Source organism: Lactuca sativa, chromosome 7 (genome assembly GCF_002870075.4).
Source record: "Lactuca sativa cultivar Salinas chromosome 7, Lsat_Salinas_v11, whole genome shotgun sequence".
In the NCBI taxonomy this organism is placed as follows: domain Eukaryota; kingdom Viridiplantae; phylum Streptophyta; class Magnoliopsida; order Asterales; family Asteraceae; genus Lactuca; species Lactuca sativa.
The window spans coordinates 76,891,558-76,899,900 of NC_056629.2; the positions used below are offsets into that span (position 1 = coordinate 76,891,558).

Genomic DNA, 8,343 nt, shown 5'->3' on the forward strand with positions numbered 1-8,343 from the left:
ATTGTCACCCGTTATTTGCCACTAAATCCAACTAAATTGAATAACCTTGTTTATCAACCTAATTTTATGTTTACTTGAATAACAGAGATAAGCCTAACAGACAAAAAGAAGAGGGCAGCAGAGGCCCACTAATCATGTATGTTATTATAGGCTGTTGAGTATGAGACGGGCACGTTGGCCCATCATGCATATGTTTGATTTGGACCTTACTAGCAATGCCAATGGGCCACTGAGGCCCAATAGCATGTAAAAGCCATTGAGGGTCCCTTAGGCATGTAATTGGGTCACAAGAGGCCTACTAAACATGTGTGAATATATCGGGCCCAATAATCATGATCTTGGGCCACCAAGGCCCAATAGCACATATAGAAGGTATTTGAGCCCAACTTTTGAATCGCTTATGTTTTATCGAGTTTAAGTTCGTATTGCTGGTATTCATGGTATGTTAAATGTTTTTCGCCATAACGAAATCTTTTAACGTTTGATTTATAACGAAGTTTTCATTATATATATATATATATATATATATATATATATATATATATATATATATATATATATATATATATATATATATATATATAGGGAAAAGTGAATACGTGGTTGTTATGTACCTCAGCTTAGGTATAGAACCTTTTAAACGACGTAGTTTTAAACAAAACAAATCCAATTTTATTTTTTCCTAGTTTTGTTTTAATAGAATATCATTGAATTATGGAATGAAAAAGATACAATTATATATATATATATATATATATATATATATATATATATAGAGAGAGAGAGAGAGAGAGAGAGTTAGGTTCATGTATAAACCTTATCTATTGTGTGAACGTATGAACAAATCTTGTCCATTAATTTCAAATATCCAGATAAGGACAAGATGAGAATTTGACTTTTTACATCAATTAATGATATTTAATATCCTAAAATAAGGAACCTATAATTAAGGAAAAACCAAATATAATTAATATATAATCCCTCTGCTTTAGATTTTCCATATTAGATTTTGATCGGCATATGATCTCCATCGATTCAGCTTTTGATTTCATAATCCACCTTCTTATAGGTTATATCAATTCCCTTTTCACTTAATTTCAATTGTATAATATTTTCTGTTAATTCTTTTTTTATTGTTTATCTCCCAATATCAGTTAGTACTGTAATTTGTTGTAATTAATTTATATATTGTAGTTGATTTATGGAATGATGCGATTAGAGAGAAAAATTACTCGACTAAAGCGAGTAATCGTTGTTTATGGTTACAGTAAAATACAATCATGATTTTAGTTTGATTAGGGTTTATGATATCGCAACCCACCTCCGGCAACCACTTTCAACAAGATTTCAGGTAATTTATATCTAATATCGCAGCCCACCTCTGACGATCCCCTGCCTCCATTACGATCGTCCAACCTGTATCTCGTCTCCAATGATTACTTATTCAATCTGTCCATATGATTTTATCTTTCAATTTAAGTTGAGGTGGCTTTATCGAGGCGCCTAGTATGGATTCGGATTCGCATATTGTCATCAAATATCAGAATATTTTGAATTCGTTTATGGAAGCTCACCTAGAGCTTAGGGACATGAAGACAAAGAATAAGCCATCCACAACTACCTTGTTAATTCCAGGTATTACAATACCCTTAAAATCAATCATCATCATCCCAATCTTTTAATTTTTTTCTTATAACTATGAACTAGATGCTAACTTCGGTTAAAAATATTGTTATTATACTTTGTGTTGCTTCAAATTTCCTGGTTAATAAAGTAGACAAATTATTGATTTCCACTTCAATTTCTTTCCCCTCTACTAATGCTCACATAATCACAGATACTTATAAGATGAATCATGAAACCCAAAATTATTATGCATAAGATTAAACGATTATCTGTAGAGTAACCTATGACTTTTGGTCAAAATAAAGTGTCTTTTTTGCGGGTTCATGTAGTAACAACTCATAAATTTCTTAATGTTAAACAAGGTTTGATGTTAATATCTCTGGAATGAAACGAAAGAAATTATAACTTTGATGAAGGGAAATTGTTACCAGTTACTTATAGATCTCACTAAAAAAATGGTTATGTTTGCTGATTCTTTGAGATATTGAATCGTTGATTCTCTAAGATATAGCATCTATGTAACAAAGTTTATTTTAATATGATGATGCATACTAATTGATTGTTGGCAGTATTTTTTTGCAAATAATGTGTTCCTGTGTGTAAACTCTTTTAAGTAAAATTATCTAAATATCACACTACATATTGTAATTCATTCTTCATTCTTTTATTTTTATTTTCATGTGTTCTTTTAGAATCATCATAAATGTAGATTTGTTTTACTAATATAAACATGTTCAATTCTAGTACAATTGTTTGCAATTTTCACTTATTCTTATTCTTACTTATGCATTCTTACTCTTTATCATCAAGGGCAAGAAGACAGTAGAGATAATTACTACATCAAGGGGAGCATGCTGATCAAGGACATGAGTTTTCAAGCAAGGTCACTAGAAAATCATCTTACCATGCTCCTTTTATAAAACAAAGGAATAGATCCACACCTTCTGGTTTCTTATCCACCTTATGGGAAGCAACAGAGACCTATAACATCTTCATTATTGTTGTAGTCAACTCCTATATTGTACAAAAATCCATAAGATTTATGCAATTATACCTCATTTTCATTCTCATAAGAATGTTACATTTGCAATTGTAAACTATCTACATTCTTATGAGAATCTCATATTTCTATATTTTGAATTTTATGTTTTTATTTTATTTTTATCTTATTCTTCAAGAATATTCTTTTATTATTGTCTTATTCTTCAAGGATGTTCCTTTATTATTTCAATAATGTTAAATTAGTCTTCAAGAATGTTGGTTATGCACTTGAAATTAATGTTTTATTCTTCAAGAATTTTAAACTCTTCTTCAAGAATGTTAAAATATTAATCAAGAACATTAGTTATGGTTATCTAATTAATGTCTTATTCTACAACAATGCTTGACGAAAATTTCATTCTTAATCATATTATCATTATCCATTAGAATCGGTAAAAGATAGTAAATGTTCATCATAAGAATAACAAAAAATAAGTCGCAACAGTTAATTCTTAATTGTTTCCATGATCACAAAAAAAAAAAATCAACTTTGCAGGTAGTAAAAAAGAAATTCTAATTCTTAAGGAGTGAAATAGGTTTCACTTTTGTGACCACTCAGGAAAAAAATATCGCATTATGTAAACTAAAAGTGAAATTATAATTGAAATTCAAATTGAAAATGATATTGAAATTAACGTCCCCATGAAAATCTCATATTCCATATATATTTTTAACCATTCTTACGATTTTGCCCTTACAATTATATGAATGCAATTATATAGTAAATGCTAACACATGTTAAGAATATGTACCATCATATCTCAACCATTCATTCTTTTAATCTAATGAACAAAAAGTGGTTATACACTCACACAATATTTATAGTTCACATTTGATCATAACCCTATATATATATATATATATATATATATATATATATATATATATATATATATATATATATATATATATTTACTATATTATTAAGGATATTGCCAATTTCTTGAAAATTAAGAGGTAAAAAACCTAATACATTGTATACAAGCATGTTATGCCTATGTTTCATTACACTTGCATATAACGTATTCATTTAATGTGTCAAACGACATCTACACAAAAACCCTAATCGGATGCTCCTATTTTCTCCCACACCACTATCGCACAAGCAGTGAAGCAACATCCATTCTCCAACCTCACAACACCCACCGTCTCCTCCATCTCTCTACCCTCGCAATAATTTTCTAGCGACCAACCCCCACTACGATCCATCTCTACCTCTCTTCTCTATCCTAACTTACTATCCATACCTGACACCACTCATCGTCATAGATAACGTAATCACCGATGCCTCCATCTCCGCCATCATCCAGTGGCAAAGCGTCAACGGCCATCATGCTTGGAATCTAGCATCAGTGACCTAACTCATTCAACCGACCCTAAAAAGGCCCTTTTGTTCTATGCTAATCTCACTAAGGTAAATTTCAAGAATATATGCTTTTTTTGTTTGATTATTCCTTATCAATGTGTATAACTATTTCTTGCATTTTGCATTCACGTCACATCCTTGCCCAACTCAATGGAGTCTTGATGCACCATTGTTCTTCCTACGCTACCACAGCCACACTCCTCTTCTCTACACAAACAGACACACATTGTTGATAGACCCACCTCCATTTCTTCTGACTGATTATTCTTTGGTATTATATTCTATTCTCTCTATGTGTGTGTGTTATGTTTTATTAGTTTTAGATCATAGATCAACATTTTGGGTTTTTGCTCTTAACTAGGTTTATGCAGGTCAAATGAGTAAAAAAGATTACTAAACATACTGATTGCATAAGAAATTGGGTATGTCTATATGTTTGACAAATTGGTTACCTGAATTAGAGTTTTTTTTTTCAATACTATGCTCTTAAATAGATTGTTCTACTTAAAATGTTAGGTTATCAGTTAATTATAGTGAAGGCTGAAAATTACATGAGGTAATTTCTAAATCAGGTAATTTATTTGAGGTTTTTTTTCCAATACCATGCTCTTAAATATATTATTCTACTTAAAATTTTAGGTTACCAACTAATTATAGTGAAGGCTGAAAATTACATGAGTTGATTTCCAAATCAGGTAATTTCCAACAGCATGCTCTTAAAATAGATTTATGTACATAACTTTCTAGGCTAAATGCAAAAACAGTAACATTGTCACCATTTTATTTTATATCAAATGTAGATGTAGGTGATGGAATCAATTTGGAGTTCTGGAGAGGTGTATCAAGCCTTGAAAAGCTTGAATCTTAAGATAAATGAAGTTAGTCTTCACTGTTCAGGTTAATTTATATGTATTTACTTGCTAATATTACTTGACTTACATATTGTATTTTTTATTTTAATTTTGACCGGTTTTTTCAATTCTGTGCATATATCTTTGTGCCTTATATCTTGCATTTGTTTTCTTAGTTATTTTCTTTATAAGTTGTCAGCATTTATGGTGCATCAATATTGCAAAACATTTTCTCAATTGGGTATAACCAATTTTATATACATTTTCTAATTAGGGTTTATTAAAAAAATCATCTTCTAACATGGTCTAAACTGTATTTTCACTTTTCTTCCTCAAAGACCGGTGGATATAGCCAAGACATGATCTCTATAGTGAGCTTTTCTTTATCAAAGATCAATAAAGGTATGTGAATTTGATGGTCATGAAAGTAAATTGTGAATCTTGAGTTTGAGTATTAATGAAATGCATTTATTTTTGTTTTTTCATGCACATATATGCTTGGATAGGTGTATTAGGCCCCATATGATCCTAAAAAGCTTTAAGCTTAAGAGAAATCAAGTTAGCCTTGACTGTTCACATGAAAATATGCAAATTCTGCCACAAATGTTGAATAACTACAAAGGTGAGTAATGAGGGCAGATCGTCTTTGAGTGAAAAAGCGCATGGAAATACCACATTGAGGGACAAGGATTCAACCTAACCTGGTTAGGAACAACATACATTTTGGAGACTCATATGTACAAGTATAATTAGCTTGTGATACAATAAGTAAATTCATGCTAATCTTCCTACAATTAAGTGATTTTAAAACCATTATTTTTGTTGTGGGGGTTATTTTTTTCGGTTTGACGTTACGTATGATATAACCAAAGTGAGTACAGTAAGATTCTAGAAGGTAGCTTCCCTTTGTAACAATATACATTTTTGCAGTCAATTCATAAGTTGACCTTTTTCTTTTGTTCTTTTGATTTTTTACTTCATGAGCAGGATTTGTCATGGTAATTAAGTGTACACATAATTATATGCATCTTGCCATTCAAAGTCGTTGATCCCAGGTTTAACTCTATGGATCCCAATGGTTGCAATTTCCTTACTCCAGGTATGCCCAGTTTTTTTTTTTAAAAAAAAACTTTCTTTTTTAGGCATTTGGTTTTCAAAAATGAAATCTCTAAGGGTATTTTTGGAAATTTCTTTGTTTCCTTTTGGTTTGCTATGCGAAATACATAAAAAAATAACAAGTTAAAACCATCTTTTTTGTATTTATTAATTATGTGTATATCAATTAACAAGTTAAAACCATCTATTGATGTTTGTATTGACCCACCTCCACCATCCATGAACCCAAATTTTTGATATGTTTCTATATATATATATATATATATATATATATATATATATATATATATATATATATATATATATATATATATATATATATATATATATATATATATATATATATATATATATATATATATATATATATATATATATTGAATTTCTATTGATGTTTGTATTGACCCACCTCCACCATCCATGAAACCCAAATTTTTGATATTTTTCCTCTGTCTAATGTCTTGAAGTCAACAATCTCTTAAATTTCTTGAAGCTGCTTACATGTTGTGTGAATTGGATGGTTTAAACTAACGCATGTGGCTTACTTACACGAGGTTAGATAATAAGATTTCTTTTTGGGTGAAAATACAATCTTGTAACATTAAAAATGAAAATAAGATTCCATATATAGTATGGTTTCTTATTCTGGTTTAAGTCTAAAAATCACATATGGATTTGTGGAGCATATTAGGATTTAGCTTCATAAGAAAGTAACTTTTTATATGAATTAAACGAAACCTCTTTAATAATGTTAATATCAATTCATAACATATGTAATCATAATTTCACCTTTCATGATTTGATTTCTTGAAACAACTATAATTGCAATCAAAAGTTCACAAATGCCCTATTGAGTAAGAAGTATCTCTTTCATTCAATAATGCTAAAGGTAATAATATTCAAACAATGCTATTTTTCAAGGAATAAAAATAATTGATACATGTATTTTTGTTGCAACGTCAAACTAAATAAAAGTTATGTCTCATCAATTAAGTTAATTATTTCCACCTGAATTTCACATATTGTTTTATACTGACAGAACTAAAATAATAAATCCAATCAATTTACTGATCAAGAACCGGTTTTGGTATACAAATATTAAAAATGTTAATCTTTATTGAAAATTGACAAATCCAGTAGATATCAATCGAATATAAAGTTTAAACTTAATAAACATACTACTATAAATATAAAAAATAATTTTTTGGTTAAAAATCCTGTGACAAAAACATGAACCTTTCTTCCATGTTTTTCATCGCAAAAGATCAAAAAATTAGAATAGTGTCTTAAACAAAGTCAAATTATTATTAACTTGCTCTTATTTTTAAATAAATACTATTACCGCTATTATTATCATTATTGTAGACAACCCTCCTCCTCCTCTCGATAAACAATTCAAAGAGGCATAATCATTGATTTTCGATCATCCACCGCTATGGGTTCCACTGATAATTTTGTGGCTATGTTGTGGAAGGTAATTAGTTTTTATTTGTTGAAGTGAAACTATTCATCATTTTTAGACATGAAAGCGTTCTTCAATTTCATTGAAAGCATATATGACGAAATATAAAACAATCGGCTGAAGTACACAATCTGCGGAACAAATCAAAAGTAATAGTGAAACCCGACAAACATTTCAAAAGCAGTGAAGTCTATATATTAAATGTGGTGTCTAAAAAGTGTTGCACGATTAATAATGCACAATCAATCATGTATCCATGTATATTTGTAAAAATCCTAACTTTTCATTTGTAATTGTATTTCTGCTAGCATTACTCTTATTATAATTATTTAGATATAGTAAACTATTTGTGCAAAAGAGCTAATCACCTATAGAAACTACTTTTTAAAAAAATAATTACACCCGTCGCTTGGCGCGGGTAAACGGCTAGTATATATATATATATATATATATATATATATATATATATATATATATATATATATATATATATATATATATATATATATATATATATATATATATATATATATATATATATATATAACCATGGGTTATAAACTTGATATTTTTAACCCCAAAAGTTATAATCGTTTATTTGGCCCAAAAACAATTAGATTAACCATTGTGACACATTTTTCTATAAAAATGACAGTTTTAGTCCCTTTTTAAGAAAATATACAATTTTGGTCCTTAAAGCATTTTTATTGACATTTTCCAACCAAACATTATTTGAATAGTAATTTCAGTCCAAGACTATTTCATTTGTCATTTCCAGCCTTTATTTGCAAAAAGTAACATTTTTGGCCCAATTTCCGAAAGTTTTACATTTTTCCCCTAAAATCAAAAACTTTGCATTTTTAGTCCAATTTAGTAATAAA

General features: G+C 29.0%; 1 long non-coding RNA gene across 5 annotated transcripts; it reads left to right on the forward strand.

Moving 5' to 3' along the window:
• The first annotated feature begins 3,701 nt into the window (after positions 1-3,701).
• On the forward strand, positions 3,702-7,781 carry LOC111879573 (uncharacterized). Of its 5 annotated transcripts, XR_006185036.1 has the most exons (9): positions 3,702-4,304; positions 4,395-4,455; positions 4,550-4,589; positions 4,673-4,728; positions 4,834-4,930; positions 5,223-5,286; positions 5,872-5,983; positions 7,366-7,474; positions 7,552-7,781. It is a non-coding gene; the product is annotated as an uncharacterized LOC111879573 (long non-coding RNA). The 5 variants fall into 5 exon arrangements; XR_006185035.1 differs by having other exon boundaries at positions 7,366-7,781; XR_006185038.1 differs by lacking the exons at positions 5,872-5,983; positions 7,366-7,474; positions 7,552-7,781 and adding exons at positions 5,061-5,125; positions 5,391-5,846.
• Positions 7,782-8,343: the final 562 nt, after the last annotated feature.